The sequence below is a fragment of the Macaca fascicularis genome, chromosome 1 (genome assembly GCF_037993035.2).
Source record: "Macaca fascicularis isolate 582-1 chromosome 1, T2T-MFA8v1.1".
In the NCBI taxonomy this organism is placed as follows: Eukaryota; Metazoa; Chordata; class Mammalia; order Primates; family Cercopithecidae; genus Macaca; species Macaca fascicularis.
This window is the reverse complement of record NC_088375.1, coordinates 151,926,294-151,954,122: the sequence shown is the minus strand read 5'-3', so window position 1 is coordinate 151,954,122 and position 27,829 is coordinate 151,926,294. Positions and strand designations below refer to the sequence as shown.

At 33.6% G+C, this 27,829-nt stretch overlaps 1 protein-coding gene across 2 annotated transcripts in view; it reads right to left on the bottom strand.

Annotated features, from left to right (window-relative positions):
* Positions 1-27,829, bottom strand: part of LOC123568046 (pancreatic progenitor cell differentiation and proliferation factor-like) — a 223,453-nt gene that overhangs the window by 66,956 nt on the left and 128,668 nt on the right. The window contains exon 3 of one of the 2 annotated variants that reach the window (XR_012429159.1): positions 8,333-8,408. The exons of the other annotated variant lie outside the window; for it this stretch is intronic. The gene's annotated coding sequence lies outside the window, so the exon portion shown is untranslated. Of the gene's footprint in view, positions 1-8,332; positions 8,409-27,829 lie in introns of those variants that run through there. 2 annotated transcript variants of the gene reach the window in all.

Here is a 27,829-nt window from a genome sequence, read left to right as displayed (position 1 = left end):
GTTATGTGATGTGGCACACCTGACATCTGATCTAAGGACCAGGTGAGTAGAATGGGACAACCTTCATATTTACTATTAATGACATTTAACTTAATCATATCACTCCCTGCAAAAAACTCTTCTGTAGCTCATAATCCTTACTGAACTTGGCTGACCAGCAATGCCATACCAGACTATCTAAAAGTGATCCTACATTACCTTCTCAGTCTCTTCTCCCATCTTTACCAGCTTTAGAATCTCACAATCTTCCAAAAGCCTCATGCCAGTCAACAATATGTTTTTCTTGGGTGATTTCTTCTCTCTAGAATCCCCTTCCCTCCTTGCTTTACCTCACTTGTCCCTCCTCATTCTGCAACACATAGATCAGTCATTGTTGCCTCTGGGAAATCTACAAATTATCAAACTCTAAACACATTTTTGCAGTTGTCTGGTTCCCTTGTCAGACTGTAAGATCCTAGAGGGCCATGCTTGTGTTTTATTGATGGTTTCAACCCCAGATGCCAGCATAATCCTGGTACATAAAAAAGTGGGTATTTAATGTTTCCTGAATGAAATTGAATCAGACTTGACACTTAGTAAAGGTTGGTGGATATGATTTTATTTGCTATGACGGCTTTTATGAAACCACCAATTGACTGGGAAAAAAGTGCCCCTCAAATAAGGAATATTTCTGGCATTCCTTTCAGTGAACATTTGTCTTTAATTGACTAATCTAAAGCCTTCTTTCAGTTAGTTATTTGCTCCAGAAAAGGCAAGTCCCTTGACAGCCAAATTCCTTTTAATTTCATTTTTTGAGTCGAGGGAAAAAATGAAAGCTTTTTATTTATGAACCTTACAAAACATTCTTACAACATCTGATGCACAAATATTGATCCAGGAAGGTGTTACCTCCTGTGGTTACCCTGTGGGTTTCCACTTTGAATTGCCAGGGAACTCTTACTGAAATAGGAAAGTAATGTCATGTTATATGTCTTTTTTCTAATACTTAGTCTTGAAAGTCAAATAGTTTTTAAGCTCACAATAACATGTACAGACATCTGAAATCAGAAAAATAAAACAGTACAGTTTAAGACAACTCCTGCCTTTTTAAAAAAAAATTTTTTTTAGTTGGCACAGAAAAAGTTAATTAGTCCATGAATAATTAATAAGACTGAAACTTAAGTTGCAAAATAGTTGTATTTGTCCATAAAGAATTGTAAGGATTCGATGACTCATTATTTCCTCCCTACAAAATAGTACTTTGTTCTTAAAAATCTGTGCATTTAAGCTGAGAAAAGAAGAATAATATTTATGTTCAGAGACAAGAACAGAAATTGCAAGAGATTTAATTTTTGTATCTACTGCCAATATCCATTTGACAACTACTTGACCTTTGGCCAGTCACAATCGAACCCCCATCAAGACTGTCAAACTACTTTAAATTTAAGAAACATTCCAACCATAGTTATTATAAATTTAGATATATAATGGCTTCATCCTAGAATAAAAGACTTTATCCAACCAAGTGATTTGAGACAATAAAGTGTAGAATTCTATACATAACTTCAAAACTCCAGTTATATAAAAGTGTTAATGGAGTGAAGGAAAAAGAGGCAATAGTTTATTTAGCAGCAACCAACAATGTAACATGCCTGTCCATAAAATAAATATTAAGTTAATTGTTATTGATTAATTCATACAGTAAACCCTCCCCTCACCTAAATGATAGGGCCTCAATCTGGGGATGAAACACTATAGGGAACAAATTTTGATTCAATATGAGAAAATACCAATTACTGTGCCTGAGAAAGGATAGGCCTACTTTGAGAAGGAAGACGTCCATTCACTGGAAGGAAAAAACAGCTTGAGGTATAATTTCAAAATTCATCAGTTAAGGCAAAATATTGTATTCAAACTGTGATTCCCAAACTTTTTGTTTTTTAAATATCAGAACGACTTAAGTCAGTCTTAAATATTATAGAAGATAATCCCACAATTTTGTTTTTGTGTGTTGTATCTATTGATATTTACTGTATTATAAAATCAAATGGAAAAAATTTAAACTATATTACCTATTTACTTAAACAAAACAACAGTAAATATAAACAAAATTTTTGAAAATGCATCTAAAAGTTTTTAAAAATTAGGGAGAAGAATGGCAGTTCTTCACATTTTTGCAAATCACTTTAATATCTAGTGTAATAGAAGAAAGGTGGATTATCATACCTATTTCTACATTCCGCCAATTGCACTATTACATGTAGGCAGTCTCTGGAAAAGTCCATAGCTCACTTACAAAGAAATGAAAGTTAAAGAGCAAATAACGTCCTACTATTATTGTAAAAAATAGTTTTGTCCCTGAAAAGATCAATGTGACCCTCAAGGGTCCTGAGAAACAATGCACTTTAAAATTTAAAAGTTCTTTTAAGGTATGTGATTCTATTCAAAGCACATCACCTTCCTACTTTCAGTTCCTAAACCACAATGATACATGATTATCTGATTATATTTGAAAAATAGAATTAAATACAGAGATGAGTAACTTTGGTTGTTTTTTTCAACCCTCATGGTTTTTATAATCTGTGGATTTAGCCATGAAAAGAAAATTACATATATAGGCATACACATACATATACCCACTTAAAGTTGATAAAGGGGATTATGTCTCAAAAAAACAAAAAAAAACAAAAAAAAAAACAAAAACAACACCTCAGAGTTATAGTTCTGTCTCCAAAATTTGTTAGGAATATGACCTTAGAAAAGCCAGTTAATCTCAGTGACTGCGTACTTCACATCATTCTTGGTAGTATTTTTAAAAAGATAATAAAGAAGGACAATTTCATTGATTCATATTATTTTTGTAGTTCTTTTCAGAAGTAATAATCATTTCATAATTTCTTAGTTACGTTTGCCCTTTGCATCTTTGTTTCGTGTGTGTGTGTGTGTGTGTGTGTGTGTGTGTGTGTGTGTGTGTGTTTTTGTGTTTTCCAACTGGCCAGTAAATACTTGGACAAACAGTGGTATGGCCCTTAAGCGTCTGACACAAGGCCCAATTATACTTTATTGAAAGCCAAAGCTTTACTTCTTATAAAAACTATCAATAAAATGTAACATACATTTTCTGTTTTAACCACAAGCTCTTGAAGGACAGAAACTTTGTCTATGCTGTATATGTTTGTATTCAAAATAACACCTCACACAGTGTAGGTGCTAACAGCATGTTTGTTAAATGAATGAGTAAATAATTGGTAAATTAATAAAAAAAAATCCTCAAATCTCTATATGTGTTAATTTCTCAAACTTTGTCCTAAAATTTTCTAAATATAAATACCGTTGTCAACTTCAAAATAGTATAACCTAGAAGTATTTCAAGTGTAAGAAAGGAGTTTAAAGGATACCTGTTTTCTTTATTAAGAAATGCTCCCTGTAATAACTCTTATAAATGTCATGTTTTTTCTTGTTGAAAGCTAAATAGTGGGAAACTCACTCCTCGTGAAGCAGCTCATTCCACTTGATAAATTGATCTTTCTTATGCCGAAAATGTATCCCGCCTGTTTCCTAATGTCTGAATTGTAAGATCCTGGTTTTTTTTCAGCTCTGCAATGCTGAGCAGATAAAAGCACCACGAGCATAACCTCCAAGCACAAATTGACTATCCTGAATCCATAAAAATAATTACTGCCTGACTATTTCTGATCTGTCTATATTGCCTTTCTGTAACCACAACAGAGGCAGAGTGAGCTATTTATGTACTCGAGATGAGACTCGCTTCCTGCACTATCCCGTCGCCATGACTGCGCACTCTACAGGTTTTTTCTACATTTCCATTCATTGCCAGACACTATCAACCATTGGAAAAACTGAATGCATATAAATTTGAAGAAGAATGTGAAGAAATTGAAATTGATCTAGACAACATTTTGTTTAGCTCTACCATGTGTCAGAGATAGGCATAGTAGATAGGCAAAGGCATAGTTTGTGCTCTGAGCTATTTACTGGAAGAGACAGACGTGTACAAAATAGAATTTTGTTTAAGTCAAAGCAGGCTTTCAGAAATAGTGCAGCAACTATAAACGAAATGAGAGCCAAAGACAAGAGCTTAATTCTGATTGGAAGGATGAGGAAGAAAAAAGTTAATGGATTGGAGAAACTGCTGGAATTAAGTATGAATGTCAAGAGAGTAGTGATGTTGATTAAAGTAGGCATTTTAAAAACCATCTAGTTAATAAATCTAATCTATTCCTATCAATTTTCATCCCAGTGGAATTTCTTGCATGATTTGCTGTGTTGACTTTCTCTTCCTTCCTATTTCTTGAAATATTTCTCCATTTTGACTCCTACATCATTTAATTCTTCTTATCTCCCACCTCTTTTTTGTAATAGCCATGATTGTCAGCTCCTTCAATCCCGTAGGCAAAAGAATTGTCTTCCCTAAGTGGTCTCAATGACATTACAATTCCTTCAAATTCTACTCTGTTTTTGAAGCATGGGTGGTGTTTTTCTAGAATATTTTTATTTTCTTGAGTTGTCAAGGCATTGCCATGTGCAAAATGGTTAAAGTAAATTACAATACGAACCACAAACATAACATTAAATACCAATGTTCTTAAACAATTTGCTGTCTTTTTAAATAAATTATAAGAAACACATGTTTATCTCTACAATACCCTCACTCACTCATATTCCAGGCCTTAATGAGTAAGAGTCTGCATAAAAGGATTACACAGAACCCCTCAGTCTGCCTCATTTGTACTGCACAGTTTGCTTTATTTTCCTGAATATTTTAGGAAAGATTCATCAACACTCTGGGGATGTTGTTCACATGTGTTTGGCATTTTTCACGTGTACACCGTGTGGTGGCATCAATATTTCCTACCCTCACAAAATGGATCTAAGTTGGAAGCTACATTTTCCATGGCTTGCTCTTAACAGTCGTAGTCTATTGTACATAATGAGGATGCTATAAATGATTTAAGACTATGTTAGTTTTCTTTAAGGGAGCAGATGAGGCTATGACATAGCCGAAACATCGTTCGTATTTAACCACCTCTTCTTTTTGGTGTTCTGTGTTGCTAAATATATTTTCTAATCCTTCCTAATTCAATTAAATGAGTTAGCTGCCACCCAATTAGTCAACTACAGTCAAAAAGTCACAGTCTGTTTGTGGTCTTCTGCTCATTAATAGGGCTCACATCTGCCCAAATTACTAAGAGAGAAAGATCTCTAATGGCCACTTTCAGATAAAATAAAAGTCATACAACAAATGAAAGAAAACAATCCAGAAAAAATAATGTTCTGGGGTGGATGGAATTAACAAATTGGGATTCAGTTCACTGCTACCAAGACACCAAAATGCCTGCTACTGTCCATGATCAGTTGTACACATGTGATTCTATCTAGCATCCATAGTTTGACAAACTGACTTTTTTTCCTACATTTTCTCCTTTGCCTTATAGACAAAATAACTGACTCCTTTAGACTATATGTAATTTAACACTTAGTAATACAAATATAAAATGTGATCTTTAAAATGTTTTTAAAACAATAATTCAATGTCAGTTATGTTTTAAAAATGAAGTTTTTAAAGTATTTTAATCATTTAGTAGCAAAATTATTTGCTAAACAAGCAGAATTAACTCATTGCAAATAAAAATTTTAAAATTATATTTTTAATGTTGTCAGATTTGAAAAACTCACATTTTACCTGAGTAAATACATAATAAAGATGTCATTGCCTTTTTTGAACCACTGACAATTTCATATAGCAAAATAAGTCTTTATATGTATATCCTAGAGATATTTTAGTGTACTGTTTGTACTGTTTGATAATGAACACATCAATAAATTGGGTATAATAAAAATTATAATTTTCAGTATAAAAGAATTGTTTTAATCCTTCATAGATTTTCAAAAACCATGAAAGATAGCATAAATCCAATATGATGAGGTGAAACTTATTACCAGAGAGTTGCTGAAGTCAAATGTATTATTTCTGGAAGTTGATTATTACTCTACAACCAAATAGATTTGATATTTGTACATGTCTACCCAGTGTAATATGAACTGGAAATTTAGTCAATATATAGTTTATTTGATCAAGTTAGACAACTAATCTAGAAAATGAAAGGTCTTTAGTGTCCTATTTCGCTTGACTCTCTCCACTGATCTTATTATGGGAGAACTGCCAAATCTCCACTTCATTTTGGGTGATGGAGACAGCCCTAAGAAAAAATGTATGGGAGTTATTTCATCCTGAGTTTTTAATCTTTTAAGTTTTCCACTGAAACTTGTTTCATTAAAATGGGAGAAACCTGTCAAAGAGCTGCCTCTGTAGCTTGCACTATTCCTTTAGATTTGGTGGTCTGCTTTACGTACAGAATTCCCCCCATGATGGGTTATTGTGCTTTCTAAGCCATACGCTTTTCTGGACATGTTTTGAATTTGTGATGATATTGTTTTGGTTTAATTTGACATCTAATGTATGTTTTAGATTAGTTTGATTCTCATTTAAGGTAACATTTAATAATAGTCTGAGAATTTGAAAGTTTTTCCACCGCTCATATGCAGAATAGTTACTAGAGATGCCAATTTATGCCACACAAAAAAGCTATTTATTCCTTCAGTATCTGCTAATTTGTTCTTTAAAAAAAAAAAAATGAATATTTTGACTGGAGGCAGAATCCGTCCTTTTCCTTAGTGAAAAGCTATTTTCAAATTTTACCTTTGATCAAATTCACAAATACTTTAACAAATGGATCACTTTTTGTATGGTAATATTATTCTCAGGAATATAAATGTGATGCTTCCTTTTGTGACATTTTCTTTGGGGGTGGAACATTGTGGCATGGTAAATGGAACTTTCTAGGCTTTTTGACTCCTTTATACTCATTTGCTTTCTATTGTTCAAGATTGGAGTTAAAACTAAGCTTGCCTTTTTTGGGTACTTTTTTTCCCTAGGCAAAAATTCTGGGACCTTGAGATGCTAGAAGCATACAGGTTATGGTTAAAAGCATTTTTAGTTATAAAAAGTTTAAATATTAATAATAACTGGAATGGTTCTCAGTTTTGCAATCCTTAACTCTTGAGAGTAAGGTAAACTGGAATGCAGAGACTGATCTCAGATGATTAATTCAAGGTCACACAGGGAAGCAAGAATGGGAATTGTGTGTTCTTAATACTCTACTCATCTTAATGAGCCTTCTTAACAACTATGATTGATGGATTACACTTGTTAATATCTATAGTAAATTATCTATAGTATCTATAGTATCTATAGTAAATTATAGATCTATAGTAAATTATCTCAGCAATTCGAATTTAGAATGAAATACAATAGATTTTAGTCATAGACTCTATTTTTAATAAGATTTTAAGCTGATCAGTAAAGGAAGATGCACAGATACGTTTTTCCATTTAAGAACCATAAACTAAAGATTCATAGAATGCTAGACACTGTGCTGAAATTGACCATGTGAAGATGGGTGAGACAAGGTTTGACTCTTACCTTCAAAGAGAGAAAAGTCTAGTTTAAGAGATAGTCATGTGATCAAAAATTATACTTAAAGAAACAGATAAGAGAAAGTATGTTTAATAAGATGAAAAGTTAAAAAAAGAACTATCTGTGAAAATAGTATATTGTCCATATTATATCAAAATGCTATTTTATCTAGACGATAAGTTTACTGATGGCAGGGGCTATACCTCACAATGCTTTCTCATTTTCCATAGGATCTATAAAAGCGTCATAGCATATATAGCTGTCCTTGACATCTGCAATGGATGGCTCCAAATAACTTCAACAATTCCAAACTTGAAAATACTGTACTCTCTAGAGAACACATTTTCCACTAGAAGTTAGTTATAACAATGCCACACATTTTCTAGCCAGTGACTCACTGTCATCCATATGCTGGTCTCCCAGATTTAAAAAAAAAAAAAAAAAATCCACAACACAGAAAAAAATTCACATTTTATACACCAAATATCTTTCTTCTCATTTATAATAGTCAAAACTTGAATGCTATATTATTGAAGGTTCAGATAGCAGATGGTCAGTGAACATTTGGTAAATAAACTGAGGTACTCCACAAAAGGCCACATGTTCAGGAATGATTTCCATAATTAGGAGAAAAGTATAATTGAAAGTATGAAGCACAGAGTGATGTATTTCACTGGATTAGCATTTCTGACTGGTTTAAACATTGTTCTCCAATTTATTTCACCATTAAATTCCCTGAGATACTAGGCACTACATCTAAAAACATTACTTACAAATCCGGCCCTACCCTCTCAGAGTACTAGAGGCCCTGCTATTCTCAGGCCTGGTAAAAACAGATTCATTACTTGAATTCAAACCCAGGTTTGCCATTAGTTAACTCTGTGATCTTGGACATGTAAAACTTAAAACTTCCTGAAATTCATCTTCTTATCTGAAAAATATAGACAGTAACACAGATCTTACAGGCTTGTTTTGAAGATTTTTATAAGGTAACATGAAAAGAATGCAACAGACTGCCGGCCCATAATGAGTGGTAATTTTTTTTGCTGGTGCTCAGGCTATAGTGATATTCAGATGAATGTACTCAAGTTAAGAAGTTTAGGTGTGTTATCCAGTTTAAACTGTATTTCACTGTTTTCCTTTGACACAAAGTAGGTACTCAATAAATTGTTTTGAACGAACAAATGAATAAATGAGTGTGGACAACTAAAGAAAAATCTTCAGATTACAACTGTAATCCCAGTAATTTAGGAGGCTGAGGCAGATCACTTGAGGCCAGGAGTTAGAGACAAGCCTGGCCAACATAGTAAAACCCAGCCTCTATGGAAACATACAAAAATTACCTGGGCATGGTGGCACAGGTGCATAATCCCAGCTACTCGGAGGCTGAGACAGGAGAATCGCTTGAACCCAGGAAGTGGAGGTTGCAGTGAGCCGAGATCGTGCCACTGCACTCCAGCCTGGGTGACAGAGGAAGACGCTGTCTCTAAAAAAAAAAAAAAGAAAGGAAAAAAAGAAAAATCTTCAACAAAGTGACCTTTGTGTTCAGTATTATCCATCAAATTATTTTCCTTCAAACTACAAAAATAGCAAATCGTATTGTATAGAACCTCACAAAGTTTGAGATAAATTGGATATGTGTTACCCTTCAAAATGCAACCATCAAATTCTGAAATTTGGGTGATTTTGTATCCAATCAAATTGTGATCTAGTGAAGGGCAGTATTCTCCGCTAGAAAAGCTCATCCTGTTTAATATGACACTAAAAATAGTCTCATTGCTTTGACTTTTCTTTAGCGCATCCAATTATACACTTAATCTTCACCACCTTATAAAAACCAGTAAGAAAAATCAGGATTTTTTTTATCTAAGTACTTAACATAGGGCAGTAAGGTGCTAGTCATCTTATAAGATTACCTTGTTAGATTACATGGTCTAAACCTAACATCAGTCCTACAAACTTTAGGGATAAGAATCACAATTCCAAATTGACACATAGAGGGAAAAGATTCAGAGAAGTCAATCTGTGCTACTTTAGGAGGCAAAACTGAGAATCAACTTCATTTGTCCACTTCCATAGCCCATATACTTAGCAGCACACTCCACTGTATTTTATAATCAGGACAAAACAAGCTGGTGGATTTCTGGCTTCCAGAAATATTTGCTTTAGAAGGCAATCCTCTCTGTGATAGTACTGCAAGTATGGTGGCTCATTATAACTGCACAAGGTTCTTGCTATGAACTTTACAACTTAGTGCTCTCATAGTGATAATGACTGTTATCCATGATGGGGTGTTTGTTTAACTAGTTTTGTTAAAACTGAAAGGCCAAGGGTTATAATTTAATGCTGTCTATTTCTAAGACAACTGTGAGAAGAAAAAGAAAATCTGTTTCAAATACAAATCTAAATGAATAAGGATAGACTAAATTAAATATATTTACTAACCCATCTTGGATGAGGTCATTCCCAGAGATATTGTTGAAAAAGAAGCCATTTAACACTTAACTTCAGATGATATGCTAATTATTTTGTCCTGTTTTTAGAGCATACTTAGGGAAGGGGGAAAAGTTTATAAATCCTCAAGTGACCAAATAGAGGTTAGTGTTTTCAAATATTAATAGCAACTGGAAAAATATGACATCACCGTGTGGCACAGTTGATGTGCAAACTTCAGCATCACACTTAAAAAGTGCAGAACTAAAGTATCAGTTTGCATGCTCCCAAACTAAGTAGTCATGTGTCTTATCTCAAAATCCAGTTATATACAGCTTTCCGCTGTACTGACTGGGGAGGACAACAAAGCTGAAGGAATTTCCTGAATAAGAAAGAACAAATGGCAACCGTGTTATGATACCAAAAGTGAAAAATAATTATCTTAATAGGAGCTTTGATATTGTGGAAGATGAAAAAATATCAGGCTTGCTTTGAGCATGTTTGTGAAATTTTATTTGAATTAGTAATTTCCTGGCATTCTGCTAACATAGGTGGCATTTGCATATAGAACATTTTAAATGTCAATACAGTGCTTCACAGAAGGCATTAAACATAGAGTGCCCTCAACACATAATTTTTAAATAAATAAAAGGATAAAAACACTAATACAGTGAACTTTTCTTATTTTCTACTAAAATTACATTTCAGACTATGTTACATGGTTCTGAGAAGCTTTTTTTTTTTTTTTTTTTTTTAACCATGGGACATGTTTTGAATGTTTTGCTCTCTTTTGTGGCAGAAAAGGCCCATTTTGTTTTGTTTTGTTTTGTTTCTGCAGTTTGCACATGTTGAACATCTGGATGTTATAGCATCAAAGTCAGTTGACACAGCAAGCCAATAGATACTATTTTTGCTCATAACCAAATGAGATGCATAATTGCCTTTTATCAAGCTTCTTCTTAACTCAGTGAGTAGAATCAGTCTCTGATCAATAAATAACAAATCATCTGTTTCATAAATCAGACCTGTCAAAGCAAAGCAGCTCCTTGTGCTGGGTATACTGTTCTGTGTTAGCGCAGGCCTGGTAGCATCTGGTTAATAAAAAGGACTTCTTATACTTTTGACAGTTGTTTGGATATTCCATTTCAGCGCTGTTCAAGTTTACTAGCTATGTTGACTTTCTATCTTTCCTCCCCTTTCTTCCTCTATACCTCTGAGCTGAGACTCTCACCTCATGTGAAGGGAAAAAAAAAAACTGAAGTGGAGAAGGAAAGAGCACAAATGGGTTTTCAGTTGCCAGTTTGATTTTCTTTAACTGAAACCTTTGCCAAAATCACTGTATTTCTTCTAGCTACATACAGTTTCCTACTCCTGAAATTACTGACATGAATCAAGTGGTAATAACTTGTAAATCCATCTTATAATTTTTTATTTCACTTTCTTTCTCTGCAAATAAAAATAATAGCTAACATTTATGAGTGCCCTTCTTGCCAATCACAATTGGCTTTCAAAACTAAATTCATTTTTTAAAATTCTCATTAAAACTCTTTTGAAATAGGCCGGGCGCGGTGGCTCACGCCTGTAATCCCAGCACTTCGGGAGGCCGAGGCTGGTGGATCACCAGGACAGGAGACCGAGACCATCCAGGCTAACACGGTGAAACCCTGTCTCTAATAAAAATACAAAAAAAATTAGCCAGGCGTGGTGGTGGGCGCCTGTAGTCTCAGTTACTTGGGAAGCTGAGGTAGGAGAATGGCATGAACACGGGAGGTGGAGCGTGCAGTGAGCCGAGATCGTGCCACTGCCCTCCAGCCTGGGCAACAGAGCGAGACTCCACTTAAAAGATGAGAAACAGAGATTTACTTACTTGCTCAGGTTCATGTATGTAGCATTAGAATCCAGAAACTCAAATTCCAGAACCAATACTCTAAATCACTGTTTTTGCATATCCACTCTTTGTATCTACTGAGAAAAGTCTGCCTTCCCATCTTTTCCAATGCAAACCTACTCCTTCCTCCAATGCCCCCGCTATTTCTTTAAGGCATAATTCCGCACATTCTAGATTCATCCAACTTCCTTAGGTCTCTAGGGATGTGATTTATGCCCAACTACATCTTATTTGTTCTTGAATTGTTCCCTAGTTTATTCATGCATGAATCCCAACATACATTGTATATTCTTTTTGGGCAAGAACCATATTTAACTTCCTCAGTAGCCCTGCAGCACCTGGAATAAAGCAATTGATCAAATTTATGATTAAAACGAATTTATGTGACATTTGTATTTCCTATTGCTGCTATGAAAGGCCTTGAATGTTGTAAGTAGTTTGGCTTTAGAGTACGTTATTTCTAGAATACTTAGCATTTTTTACTCTATATGCCAGGCTTTTCAAGCATTTCTGGACTAGAGTTATATTAATGAGTTACTAAATAAAATGATTTTAACAATATTAATTCAGTGGTTGAGAATGGAAGTTAATGAAGCACTCTACCCACATCGCTAAATTTCTGTTATGATGAGTGTTTGATATTATTCATCATGACTGAAGATTAGCTAAGCTTTTCCCTCTTTTCCCCTCCTTTCAAGTCATGGCATACATTTTTAAGTCTCATATTCGAATATTTTAGGGATGACAGTTGCGTATCTTGTTTCCCTGCTTTACTTATTCTAGACCACAAGTAAAACTCTTGCAAATACTCAAAAAGGAAACAAAATCATTTCTTTTTTCTCCAGGGTGTCCGTCTTTTGTTTTTCTTCTCTCTATTACATCTCTATTCATTTCTCATTTCCATTTCATCCTTCATTTCATTTTTATCTAAAATCCTTTCTTACAACACTTCCTTGCCAGTTTTGAATATAAGTAGTGGATTTCCTATTAGCTATGTATATATATATATATATATATATACACATATACATATATGTGTGTGTGTGTGCATGTGTGTGTAGATAGATAGATAGATAGATAGATAGATAGATAGATAGATAGATAGATAGTTAAATAGTAGCAGTTAAGGTCATGGACTTGAATCAGACTGCCTATTTAGCTGTGTGAATTTGGGTAAGTTATTTAGCCTTATTTTGCTCAGTTTTCTTCCTAAAGTAAGGATTGTAATACCCATCTAATAGGATTGTAATGAGAATTAAGCAAGCTAATATTTTTAAAGCATTTACATCAGAACCTGACACATTGTACGTGCTATAGAAGTGTTTGCTAAATGAATAAGTAATGTTAACTTTGTATTGAGAATTTATTCAAAGCCTTCTGTGCACTTATAATCTAAGCTTCATAATACCGGTACAAAATGATAATATTGCATTATATTTATTTCACAGTAAGTGACAAAGCATAAATCGAAAAAGAGACTTAGAAAAATTTCCGATTTTTCTCACTGTTTTTCCTCTACTCTAGTACTCTTACTGCACGATTAAAACACTATGTTTTTGAGGATATGAGGCAAATCATCTTTTCTTCGTAGTCTTATCCATTCTTTTACATCAAAACAAGCAATTAAGTTTGATAAGTCTGTGTTTATGTATCTTACTGTATTTATTGTGTATGAATCTGGATCCACCCAATGTTCTATTTGAGTATAGAGCACAGAAAGGCTTTGGGGTTCAACACTGTGTATTGTATGAACTCTGAGAGGCAGATAATTGTACCTGGCTTATGCTTCTTTTCTTTTTAGCTTTCTGGTTTTGGCATTATTGGGATTGTCTATTCTTTTTCTCTTGAATGTAATCCGTCTTTGGGGAACAACACAGCACAACTATTTCCTACTACTTTATTGTATTCTTTGAACTTAATTTAATTCTGATTAAATCTGGCTTCTGCCTCATCCACTCCATTCATTGACTTCCCAAGTAATAAGTCACTTTAAGCAACATTATATTCACTGTGCTTAGATAATCAAAATCAATAGTTATCCTTTCTAAATCATAGAAGGTTTCAGGTATTTTTTTTTTTTTTAATTTGGAAAACTTCAGAGTTAAAGTTGATCTCAAATGGCATTCACAGGGCAGTTTCACACAAATAACTCATGGCAGGTGCATAAATATGGGCTCTCTTCATCCAGTTCAGTGTGCCAGGGCCCATTTTTCTTATCACTTACAGTGATGCTTTTCGACTGAGCCAATTTGTTTAGCATGTCTTCATTCAGTGAGACTGAAATTTCTTCACCCTCCAATTGTCTGGGTCAATGTCCTTCAAAACAGAATCCTTGGCTTTTAAAAATTCACCTCATAGGTATTACACATTTGTATCTACATTGAAAATTTTTAAAACATGTAATGAACCCTAGTAAACTATAAAAGGGACATATTATTATCATATTCCAGTTGTTTCAGGATGGTACATTTAATGATTAGAAAGCCAGATTGGGAACACTAAAAAAAAGTGTGAAAGTCTAGAATCTAATATAGATGCGAGAGTTGGAATCTTATTTGAAAAGGGAATATAATCAAAAAGAGTCATTATTTATCAGAACTAGAGGTCAAAGAAGGACAGTACAAACATTTTTAAATTTTTCGTCACTTTAAGATTTTTTGGGGGGTAGTTGATTATAAACCTTGTAACTTTCTTTTCTGGTGTTTTAAAATTCATTTTTTATCCATATTTCTGCTTTTACTCCTCACCACAAAGTCTCTAAGTTCACCTGATTTCTATTTTCATTATAGAACAATATCAAAATATCAAAAAATTAAAGAATAATTTAATAAATGCTGGGATACCAACAACAAGCTTTATAAAATTATAATGTTTATCATACTTTCTTCAGATTTTTTTTCTTCTTTCTTTTTTTGAGACAGAGTCTCGCTCTTGTCGCGCAGGTTGGAGTGCAGTGGTGCGATCTCGGCTCACCGCAACGTCTGCCTCCCGGGTTCAAATGATTCGCCTGCCTCAACCTCCCGAGTAGCTGGGATCACAGGCATGTGCTATCACGCTTGGCTAATTTTTGTATTTTTAGTGAAGATGGAGTTTCACCATGTTGGCCAGGCTGGTCTGGAACTCCTGACCTCAGGTGATCCACCTGCCTCAGCCCTCTAGAGTGCTGGGATTACAGTCATTAGCCACCGCGGCCAGCCTCTCCAGATCTTTATAAGAGATAAAACATTACAGATATATTTGGAATCTATTATGTGTCTCTCCACAATCCATTTCCCTTTCTTCCTTCCTCCAACATTGTCATCATCCTGAATTTGTTGAACACCATTCCCATGTGTATGTCTGGACTTTTACTATACATTTGTGTAGCCATCATAAGGTATATTATTGATTTGCATGTGCTCAAGTTTAGATAAATTGTATCATAATTACATAAATGTGTTATTTCACAAATTGATTTTTATTATTCAACATTTTATTTGTGAAACATCCATTTGGATATGTGTAGCTCTAATTTGTTCATTTTAATAGCTTTCTGATATTCAATTACATGCATTTACCACAGTTTACATATTCATTTTCCTGTTGTGAGATAATTCATTACAATTTGACCTTTGTATACAATGTTGTAAAAAATGTTCTTGATTGTGTTTCCCTGTAGAAATACAACAGTAAAGTTTTTCTAGGAGTGGGGTTATTGGGTTGAAGTGTATACCTTTGTTCTCCGGCAGATTGTCAAATTCCTCACTAATACATGTCCATTTATATGTTTATTTTCTGGCTATGTAAGTTTGTGCTTCTTAATATCCACACCATCTTATCTTTGTTATTTTCCAAGCTGATGAATATAATATTGTCTTTTCTAAATTTGCATTATTCTAATTACAAGAGAAGTTGACTGTAGCTGTGAAATGCCCTTCCTTTCAGCCTTTGCTCATTTTTTGATTGGATTTGTCTTTTGCTTTTGACTTGGAGAATTACTTTATATATTCTGGATATTATCCCTTGGTTGATTATATAATTTGCAAATATCTTTTCCCAGGCTATATCTTTGTTTCTGCTGCATTAATAAATACAACATTTCCTCTTGTATTCATATATATCAATCTTTTCCTTTATAGCTTGTGAATGTATTCTAATATATCCTCCCTTTTTGGCTTGTGGTTTCTGAGTCCTGTTGCAAAATCCTTCTCCATTACCAGTTTTTAAAATACTCTCCTAAGTTACTCTAAAAGTCTAAAATTTTGCTTTTTGCATTTACAAAGAAAATTTATTTTTCTTGTATGGTATGTAGTACAGAAAATCAAATCAGACTATTTACTGTTCTACTAATAATTCCCATGTTTAGCAGTCTCCAAAACCTTAAAATCTTAAGTCCCTCACCCCTTGGAATGGTTTTGTCTTCCTTATCTGCCTGTCAAAATTTATCTATCTTACAAAATCCTATGAAATACTACTCCCTTAAGGAAAATATTGCATTCTCAGAGAATTAGCCCATAATGCCCTTCCATTAGCCCTTTATTTGTATTTCACTTCAGTTTCTGATTCATTTTTATGTAGTGTTGATTATTGGGTATATTTTTAATCTTTGCTAATAGGGGAAAGAACTCAGCTCACATAGGGACCGCTTGTTCAGAGCAACTACACCGTGTGTGTGTGTGTGTGTGTGTGTGTGTGTACGTGTGTGTGCACGTGTTTAACAGCTTTATTGAGATAATTCATGTAACATAAAATTAATGTAATGGGTTTTTAAAAGAATATATCCGGAACTGTGCAATCATTGTGAAATCTAACTTTAGAACATTTGCCACCCAAAAAAAGAAATTCTATACCTATTGGCAGTCATTCTCCATCTTCCCAATCCCTAGGACCCAGGTAACTACAAATCCACTTTCTGATATAGGAGGGTATTGTTTAATTTTCACCCACTTTGTAAATTTCCCAGATTTCCTTAGAATAGTGATTTCTAGTTTAATTCCACTGTGTTCAATGAATATAGTCTACATGACTTCAGTTCTTTTAAATTTATTGAGGCTTGTTTTATGGTCAAATGTATGCTCATTCCTGGAAAATATTTAACGAGCATTTAGAAGAATGTATATTCCACTTTTGCTGGGTGGATTATTCTGTAGATGTCTGTTTGGTGACCTTGTGTATAATATCTCTGTTGATTTTCTGTCTTAGTTGTATTATTCATTTTTGAAAATGAGACATTTAATTCTTCAACAATTACTGTTAATTTTTGTATTTTTCTTTTCTATCTACTCAGTTATTTGCTTCAAATATTTTGGGGCTCTATTGAGATGTATATGATAAATTAATCATTTTATTATTATAAATGTCCTTTTTTGTCATTATTAAATATTTTCATCTATTTTGTTTTTTGTTTAGCCATTCCAGCTCTCTTTGGTTAGTGTTTGCATGATATATATTTTTGCATTTTTTATTTTCAACTTAAATTTTTTAATCTAAAGTATGTTTATCGTACATAGTAACTGTTGGATCATGTGTTTGGTTCAATCTGCCAGTGTTATTTTAATTGTAGTGTTTAATACATTTAAATTTAATATAGTTACTGATAAGTTTAGATTCACATCTATTATTTTGCTATTTGTTTTCAACATTTGATATATCTCTATATATTTATCTATTACTTCTTTATTTTGTGTTCGGTGGATGTTTTCCATTATGCCACTTAAATTACTTTATTTTTTTAATATATGTTTTTATTTATTGTTGTAGTCATTGCCTGGGGATTAAATTAGCATCTTAAAGTAAACTACTAGTACTAATGTATTTTCAACAGTATACAGAAACTCTGATCCCCACTCCTTCCTTTCTGCTATTATTGCCATATAAATTGAATCTTTATACATTAGGAGACCACCAACACAGTTTTATAATATTACTTGTATTATACTTGCATTTTAAATTAGGAGAAGAAAATAATTGCAAACAAAAATGTATTTATACTATTTTTCACATTTACCAATGTAGTTAACTTTATGATGTTCCTTATTTTTGTGTGTGGATTTGAGTTACAATTTAGCCTAAAAAGTTTCTTTTAGAATTTCTCATAAAACAGTTCTAGTTAGGACAAATTATCTATATTTCTCATTTTAAAGAGTTGTTGCTGGATATAGAATTCTAGGTTGCGAGTGTTTTTTTAAAAAATGTTTAGAATATTGAATGTGCCATTCTCTTGACTTATGACCTTTATATTTTCTGATGAGAAGTCAGCTATTAATCTTATTGAAGATCTTTTTAATGCAGTATGTCATTTTTTTTTTCCTTTCTGCTTTCAGGCTTTTCCATCTTTGGCACTGACAGTTTGACTATGATGTACCAACGTGTGGATGTCCCTGAGTTTATCCCATTTGGAGTTTATTGAGCTTCTTAGAAATGTAGAATAATTTTTAAAAATCAAATTTGTAAAGTTGACCACCAGTGAATTTAAAAAAATATATATTTATTATACTTTTTAACTCTAGGACTTCTGTTTGTTTCTTCTTTTATAATTTCTGTCCCTTTATTGTTATACTATTTGGTGAGACATCACTGACATAATTTCTTTTAATTCTTTAGACACAGTTTCTTTTAGTTATTCGGTCATATTTATAATAGCTAATGTGAAGTCTTTATGTAGTAAGTTGAACATATAAACCTATTCTGAGATACCATCTATGTATTTCTTTTTATTCCCATTGTATGGGTCTTACATTCTTATTTCTTAATGAGTTTTATATTTTTTGCTTAAAAACTGTACATTTTAAATATTTGAGATACTATAATCATAACCCTCCCCACCAACCAGCGTTTGATGCTGTGGCTGTTTTGTTGTTATTGCTGCTATTTTTTAGTTACTGACATTCTTGGACTAACTGTATATAGTTTGGGTTCCCTGTAGTGTGCATTCACTGAAGTCTCTACTGAGTCATCTTAGCGATCAAGTAATAATTGGTCAGATTTTCTTAGCTGCCTTAAACCAATAGTCTTTCACCTTTTGTTGAGGGATTCTGTTTGTTGAGCCCTGTCATTGCTCAAGGATTTTACAACCTCATGATTCTTTACTTCTTGCTTGGAAGGGCCTCAAAATCAGCCAGTGGTGAGAGATGGAGACTCTCTCCTTTCCTGAGCAACCATCCAGACAGGCATCTCTGCATAGACTTCTGGAACTCCAGGCATGTATCCCAACTTTGCAAAGCCCCTATGGACATCTTGTTCCCCAGATCTTCTAAAATTTTTAGTTAAGCTCTTATTCATCTGAACTGATAACTGCAGCCTTAGGCAGCTACAATGTTAAACATTTTTTCCTGAATATTTTCCACAAAGACTCTGAACATAGATCTTTTCCTATAGAGGTAGTTCCCAGACAGATCAAATAATGAGAAACTGCCATGAATGGGGCTTTTCCGGGGAACTGCTAGACAAGTCAAATAGAGACAATTTTCTATAGATGAACCTTTTTTTGAGGTCCAAACCTGGTTTACTAGCTCTCATAATTGTACAGCGTCTGGTTTTCACGGATACTATGATTGCAAGGCTGATAGTTTTCAAGAGTTCTGTAGAAGTATGAAGAGGAAGAAGGGAATATATAAAGTTAAAATGTTACAAATTCTATTGTTCTGACTAAATAGAATAAACATTTTCTTGAATAAACATTTCTCAGATCTTTTTCAAGTCTTTGGTTAATTTCTAGAATTTGAAAAAGTTATTTTTGGTAACGTTTTGTCAATGATTCTGTTACTTTTTTGCAGGGATGGGTTTGTGGAAGACCTCACTCCACCATTCCAGAAGTCCTATTTTCCTGTCTTGAAGTTTTAACAGCACTAAAGATTTTGTTTAACTCTACCATCTATATTTGGAATGAACTACATTTAAAAGCATTTGTTCAGAGACTAATAATGCAAAGAAGTATAAAAGCATAGTAATAGCTTTCAGCAAACTTAACTTTCTATGGGTATAAGTATGACCTAAATATAAATAGTTAAATATGAAAATAAGACAACATATGCCAAGTACACACACATACACACACACACCCCTTGTAAATTTAAACCGGACTAACATGAATATTAGTGTTCAGATTATACCAGCTCTTTAGAGTAAAAACCCAATCAAGGTCAAAGATAAATTTAGAAGAAAATAAAGGTCACAGAACACCTGAGGGAAATTATCCCTTGATAAGGACTGGGATACCATAGCACTATAGTGTTAATGTAAATATGGCCATGTGTGGAACTTGTAACTATGGGTACTAGGGCTCAGAAATTAATACTCCAAAATGAAAGCTTCAGAAGCAAAGTCTCTGACATTCTCTTGCCCTCCTGGCTCTTGCCCCTCATTCTCCCTTGAAGCAAGCTATAGAAACTAGAATTCCTCTTTCCCAAGGCAAGTCATGGAAACCAGAACCCCTTTTCCCCAAAGCCAACCATAAAGCCTAAAATTATTACTCTGACTTTCCCTCACCTTTCTTTGTAACAGCTGGCCATAAAGAAATTAGGACTCCTTCTAGAGGGGTCCTGTCCCATACACAAGAGGGAGGAATGTTATACAGAGAAGCCAAGAAGAATCTGAACAGACAGGCCTTGCTGGGTTCCCCACTCTATTTCCATTAGTTCATACTATTTGTCCAATCACATTTCTACAACAGCTGTCCCTGCTTTATAGAAGCTAAACATAAAAATTGATAGTTTCCCCTGTATCTTTAGAGTCTCTATTCTGAAGTCTCCTCTGTCCTGTAAAACTGTGATCAAATAAATTTGTTATGCTTTTCTCTTGCTAATCTGTCTTTTGTTATAGCCATAACCTTAATGATAGGGACAAAAGGAATTACCCTCTTTCTGCCCCTATACGAACATTCTGAATTATTCCTGAGTTTATATAATAAGTCATACAATTTCACCTCACATAGTTCCCTATTTCTATTTGGTAATATAACAGTCACTGGGCAACTCACAGAACATCAGGAAGTAAAGAAGTAATTTTTAATAGAAATCACAAAGGAATTTTGTTTCAGGATACAATATGTGGTTTTACCAAGTAGGCTAGAATTCTGTTTCAATACTATTATTCTTAGATATAACATTGGAATATTCTGCTATAAGAAGTAATCAAGACACTACTATTAGTCATTTTAAAATAATTTGAACAACATTTCTGCTAATATTATTCTTGTTAAAGACTAATGTGCTATATTCCTGGTGTCACCAGTACCTTGTTTATTACAAACTTCCCTTCCATCCAACACTAATTTTTTAAGCAATTACTTTCTAAACATAATGCTATATTTTAGCTTTCTTGGCAAATTGCCAGATAAAAACTTGTCTAAATTCATATTTTTCAAAGAACTAAAGGCCTAATCTAGATTCAAAATTTTGTTTCAAATGGTCCCTTACTTAAATGATGCTAACAAATGACTGGTCTTTATCGTATGTGAATAACTTAAACACAAGTTTGCTAAGTTTAGGTACGTATTGATTCTTTGGTTTTGAATTTATTTTCTTTATATCACAAGTCATTTGTGATCTTGAAAACATCTGGCTGTAGCTTTTAATTTTCATAGCTTTTAAGAGCTAATCATGTCAATGAAGTGACATGAATTTTATATAATTATAGAATTCACTTATTCAAAATTATAGAATTTTATAATTCAAGAGTTTGTAGAGATCACATAATCTAATTTACTCATTTATTCTATGAGATACTGTTGCCTGGAGAGCTTAAGAGATTTGCCCCAGGGTACACAGTACATACAATTTCCAGGCTAAAACCAATTCTTCTCTCTCAACTGCATCCTAATAATATACTTGTTTTTCAGAGTAATAATATTTATTTATTATTATTGAAATTGAAAAAAGCTGAAAGCTAAAGCATTTAAATAATAGTGGTTTAGTTCCTTAAAGAGGCCTGGAATTATATTTGAAATAGTGGAAAGCTCTTAGTAAAATTGTAATCAAATAAGTTTTTTAATTATTAGGAATAAAGTGAGTTTCATACTCATTAGATTATATGACACTGTAGAGGATTTAAAAGATTAAAATGCTGTCTAGACAACTTTGACTTTTACTATGTGGTAGGCAGGATAATGAATGCCCAACGATATTGACACGTTAATCCCCAGGCCCTGTGTATGTGTTCCCTTACATAGCAAAAAAGAATTTGCAGATATGATTAAAATTAAGAAGCTTGGGATAGGGAGATTATTCTAGATTATCCAGGTGGTGGGCCCAATCCTTAAATGTGAGAAGCTTTTCTGGCAGATAACTCGAGATATGGTGTGGCAAGGGAAGAACTTGACTTGGTGTTGTTGGTTTTGAAGATGGAAGAAGAGGCCACAAACCAAGGAATGTTGGTGCCTTCTAGGAGCCACTGAAGGCAAGGTTAAGGATTCTCCCAGAGAGCCTCCAGAGAGAAATTCAGTTCTGTTGATACCTATATCTTAGTGCACTAAGACCTGTGTTGTTGAATTTCTGCCCTACCCAACTGTAAGAGAATACATTTCTGCTGTTTTAGCCATAAGTTTGTGACGATTTTTTACAGTAGCAATAAAAAACTAATATATACCACAAATCCTCATTCTATCAACATTGCAGGTACACTGACTGATTACATTACATTTATTCCAGATTTAATTCTATTTATCAAATAAGAAATATTTTATTTGAAACCTAATTTCAGAATAATGCAGGAAGAAAAAGCAGTGTGGTTACTGTTGGGACAGCTGTAATTTACAAATCTGTTATATGAAACCAAGAAAAAAAAAATAATGTGTACAGTTTGAGGTCATAATAGAACTAATCAAGTAATCAAGAAGGCTTAGACAACATGAAGAAATGTAAACTTTCACCTTTTTACTCTATTTCAGGCTTTTATAGAAAGTTCCAGTAAGCGAGGACTAAAACAGTGAAAGCTTGGAGAAATAATTCTTGGCTTGCAGTGAGGACTGTGACATGCCCTTGACCACATTCTCGGTAGACAGTTAAAGTCAAGAGATGTGCACATGTCTTGCTCTGAACTCCTGATTCAGAGTGTGTTTTACAGGTGAGCGGGGTCACAGCAACATTCTCAACCTTTCAGAGGTGACATTTTGAAATGTTTGAGTATAAGGGTCATTTTGTTTAAAGGGCTAATTTGTTCATTTGAAATTAAAATACTCATATTTTAATGAAAATTCGTATTTCTTTCCATGAGGATGTGCAGAGTGAAGTTATGAAAGATGTGGATGTTCCAACATTTTCTAACTTGAAGTTTCTCTCTGTCTTCTTGTTTAACAAGAGGAATGAACACAACTATATTGACTCATGCCCTAAGTGGATAGCTGTGTGGCACTTTATGCCAAGCTATTGGTTTTCTTCAGTCTCTTTTGATCTATTTTTTCACCTCTCTTGTAACCTTTATGAACAGTTGAATGATGTGTGGAAATTGAGTTCATCCCCAAATCAATGCCATTGAGTATGCTATGTGATCTCTCAAATACTACATGAAAAGGGGAAAATCTCAGAGTTTCATTACTACTAGCTGTATATGTTCTATTTAGTAATATTCAGATTGAATTCCATTTTTACTGCAGATGTGAATGCAGCTAAAAAGTTGTGATTTAGCCTATCCTGCCAACTATTGCAGAAATGGGACAGATTGCACTGCTCTTTTTCTAATATCTACAATAATACTTTACACATTCAGTTCATTTTTCACCAAGAGATCTCAGAACTTTTTATAAATATTTATTTCCATATCACACTCCCTGTCCAGTGACTTTAAAATTTGTAAACAACTGATGAAATTGAGGCATTATTTTAATATTAAGATTCCATAGTGAGTTGGTGGACTGGGCTAAAACATAAAATGTCTCAATACTTTTACCTAAAGTTAGTCATAAATTCAATCTTAAGTTATAGAGATACTTTGTCACAAAGAAATGTGGTTTTTAATTATTTAAAAATTTTGTGGGTACATAGTAGATGTATATATTTATGAAATACATGAAATGTTTTGATACAGACATGCAATGTGAAATGAGCACATCATGGAGAATACACTATCAAATAGTAGGTCTTACTCATTTTTTCTATTTTCTTGGTAATCATTACATCCCCACCTCCCTCCCAACCCCCACTACCCTTCCCAGCTTCTGGTAACCATCCTTCTACTCTCTACGTCCATGAGTTCAACTGTTTTGATTTTTAGATACCACAAATAAGTGTCTATTGAAATATTTTGCCAATTTTAAAAATTAGAGTATTAGATTTTTCCCCATTGAGTTGTTTGAGCTCCTTATATATTCTGGTTATTAAACCCTTGTCAAAAGGGTAGTTTGCAAATATTTCCTCCCGTTCTGTGGGTTGTCTCTTCACTTTGTTGACTGTATCCTTTGCTGTGCAGAAACTTTTTATCTTGATGTGATCCCATTTGTCCATGTTTGCTTTGGTTGCCTGTGCTTATGAGGTATTGCTCAAGAAATCTTTGCCCAGACCAATGTCCTGGAGATTTTCCTCAATGTTTTCTTGTAGCAGTTTCATAGTTTGAGATCTTAGATTTAAGTCTTTAATCCATTTTTATTTGAATTTTCTATATGGCAAGATAGAGGAGTCTAGTTTCATTCTTTTGCATATGAATATGCAGTTTGCCCAGGATCATTTATTGAAGAGACTTTGTATTCTCCAGTGTATGTTCTTGTCATCTTTGTCAAAAATAAGTTCACTGTAGGTGTGTGGATTTGTTTCTGAGTTCTCTATTCTGTTTCATTTGTCTATGCGTCTGCTTTTATGCCTGTACCATGCTGCTTTGTTTACCATAGTTCTGTAGTGCAATTTGAAGTCAGTTAATGTGATTCCTCCAGTTGTGTTCTTTTTCTTAGGATAGCTATGGCTATATTGGGTCTTGCATGGTTCCATATGAATTTTAGAATTGGTTTTTCTATTTCTGTGAAGAATATAATTGGTATTCTCACAGGGAGAGAAATGAGTTTTAAATATTTGGTTGCTTATTTTTAAATTGTTTTTCTCTTCTATGTCTCTGCATAGTAGAAAGATTGAATGGGCACTAGAATAACGTTGACCTATCCAAGTCAATTGGGCAAGAGGAAAATGGCTGACATTCTAACATGGGTGAGATGTCAGCCATGAGATGGAGGTTGGCCAGGGTGCTAAGCAATTGGAAAGAGCCCTGTTTTGCATTTTTTAAATTAAAACTATCACTTTCCTTCCTCTCTCTCTCTCTAGCATTCTTCACATCTTTTATGATCTAAGGTCTAAAATTTGGATACAAGGTAACTCAACCACAGCGTGCACGTTCAGTGGCCTTGGCTATGTTCCCTGTATTTAACTTTCTCCCTACAGAGAGATTGACCATTTAGATTTGCTCAATTATGCACACACAAATGCTCAGATATATTTCTGTTTTTGAACTGCTGTTGAATTGATTTGCAGTCACAGAATGAAACTGTAGTTGAGAGCTTTCATAGAGAAAGTTTGAATAAACATGAGCTATTGACTGGATTTCCCCCAAAACTTGTTTAACACCGAAGTTCACATTCACATATTTTGGTGTATTTTTGTCTGTTTCTTTTTCTTTTTTTTTTTTTTGCTTTGGCTTACTCTGAAGAGGGGCCCTATCAATATATGGAGCAAACGATACTGAGTATGTAGAAAATCACTGTGGTTTTGTCTGCCTCTTCCAGTTTTGTCTGCCTCTTCCAGCTTTGTTTTTATTTATTTGTTTTGTTTTGGTTATAAATACATGCCTCTCTTTACTGCATTGGTTCTGGTTTGGTTTGGAAACGTTGTCATGATGAACAGCCTATCTGAGTTTTAAATAGAAATCATTCAATTATCATATTTGAGAGTTTTTGTTTAATATTGGTCAAAAATAATTCTCGTGTTTTCCCCTATCCAAATTTGGTTTCTTAGAGAAATTACACCTTACAGAAAGTTGGTTTAGCATGTATTTATCCCCTGCTTATGCATTTTCATGGAGTCATCTATTTTCTAAGTATTGAAAAATGAATGGAACTCTGTTTTTGTAATCACCTTTTGATGACTAAGAAGATAAATATGGCAAGGCAATGAAATAAGCAAAATATTCTCCAAATCTATTTCTTAAAATAAATTGGTAAGCCAGAATCCAGTGTTTCTTTTACTTGCACATATGGAAAATTTCTCTCTTAAAGAGTATGAAGAAGGTATGCTAAGAACAAAGAATATTTCATACTTATTAAACATAGTCAAATCCAAAATCCCTATATGTCACAGAATATTATGGAAGAGGTGCTAGGACATTTTTAAATGATTTAGTCACCAAACATATGGTGTTTTATTGGTCTCCTTACTGCACACAACACAAGTTAATATTTTATGGGGTTCTAGTAAACTAATGGGCAAACTTTCAAGGAATGGCGCAAGTGTGAGTACCCAAATACTTTCATTACCAAAATTGGAAAAGTTACTAAGAATGAAGGGTTTTACAACAACGGAGTCAAAGTAATCCAAATCTCCCATTAGAAACTGATTTAAAGTGAATTCCAATAAAAATGAGTAAATCAACTTAGAATGTTTATGCTTATCATCCTGTGTTAAATTGTGAAACCACACCTTGGGAACTAGAACTACCATATTTATCAGAATCTCTTTCATGATTTATTGTGATGACTTCATCATAAATATGTTTTCACTTATGTCAGGTAAAATGCCACTGGACAAAGGTGTGTAGCACGATTGTTAGCTTTTCATTTCATGTCATAATATGCTTTTAGAAATGTGGCTTGAAATCCAGAATTCTTTTTCTCTCAAATGCCTTTTAAAATAGGAAATTAAAGAAGTGAATCCACAGAAGAGACTTTTTTAGATGTTATTGGTAGTCGCTAAATATGCAAAAATGCTTATGGTTTGAGAAAGTAGGTATCATTCACATGATTCTAATCAAAATAAGTCTCAATGATATAGAAGTCTCAGGTAAAGAAAACTCTTTTCAATCTAAATTATCTATGCAATTATATTATTTCTTGATTTCACTTGAGAACCTTTTGTGACTGAAAATATTATTATTAAAATGGAAAATGGGAACACAGGGTAGTGGTATGATTGCTCTGTGGTCTTCATTGCGAGCTTCTACCAGTAGAAAACTAAGTTTGATATTTCACTTATGAAAGACTTCAAGCTAAAATTTGAAAAATAGTCTTTTACTTTTTTACTAAGTATTCAATCCTATTAAAGAGACTTTGTATATATATTTATACATATGCTCAGAATTCCCTCCAAACCTTACAAATGTTGTAATGAGATTTCTTTAATATTTCTGTGTTTGAATATCTGTCAGTGAATGTAAAAATGTACTTATGTTTTGAGTGACTTATTCCTACTGTAATACCAAAAATAAGCCTTGGCTTTGTCCACAACAAACACTGCAATATTTTTGTCTTTGTCACTCGCTGGGGAAGGGTTTGTACCTGGTTTGCTTTGGAAAACTTGTATTGAAGAGAAAAGTCTTGGATGCAGGTTTTCCCAATGTCTCATCATGTTCTTATTGTATTTATGAGTCTCTGAAAGTGGGTTGTGCTCCAGGATGAATGTTTTAGCATCCTCGAAGAAAGTTGGAGCATTCTCAGTGTCACCCTCCAATCCTGGAAATGTGATTTTTACAACTTTGTCATTCATAATAAAGCTTACAAGAAATCTTCTGGAGAACATTAAATATATATTACATGCCATGTCATCAGTGATCTATTTGTTTTCAATTTTGTTTTAACTTTTCAATTTGGCCAAAAAGTTTCCACATTTTGTCTGCCTTACATGTTCCTCTTGTGACTGAGAAATAGTCTTTAAGTTTGCATCTGTATTTGCTAACACATGCATGCTTATATCATGATTTCCATTCTACTAAAACTTTAAACACATTGAAGATACTTCTGTACTTTCTGGGGGAAATGCTTTAGCAGGAGTATAGACATGGACTCATTTTTCTCATATGAGAATTTCTCATGACCTACAAAGTACAGAGCAGTATAGGACAGACTGAGAGAGATGGCACTGCCAATA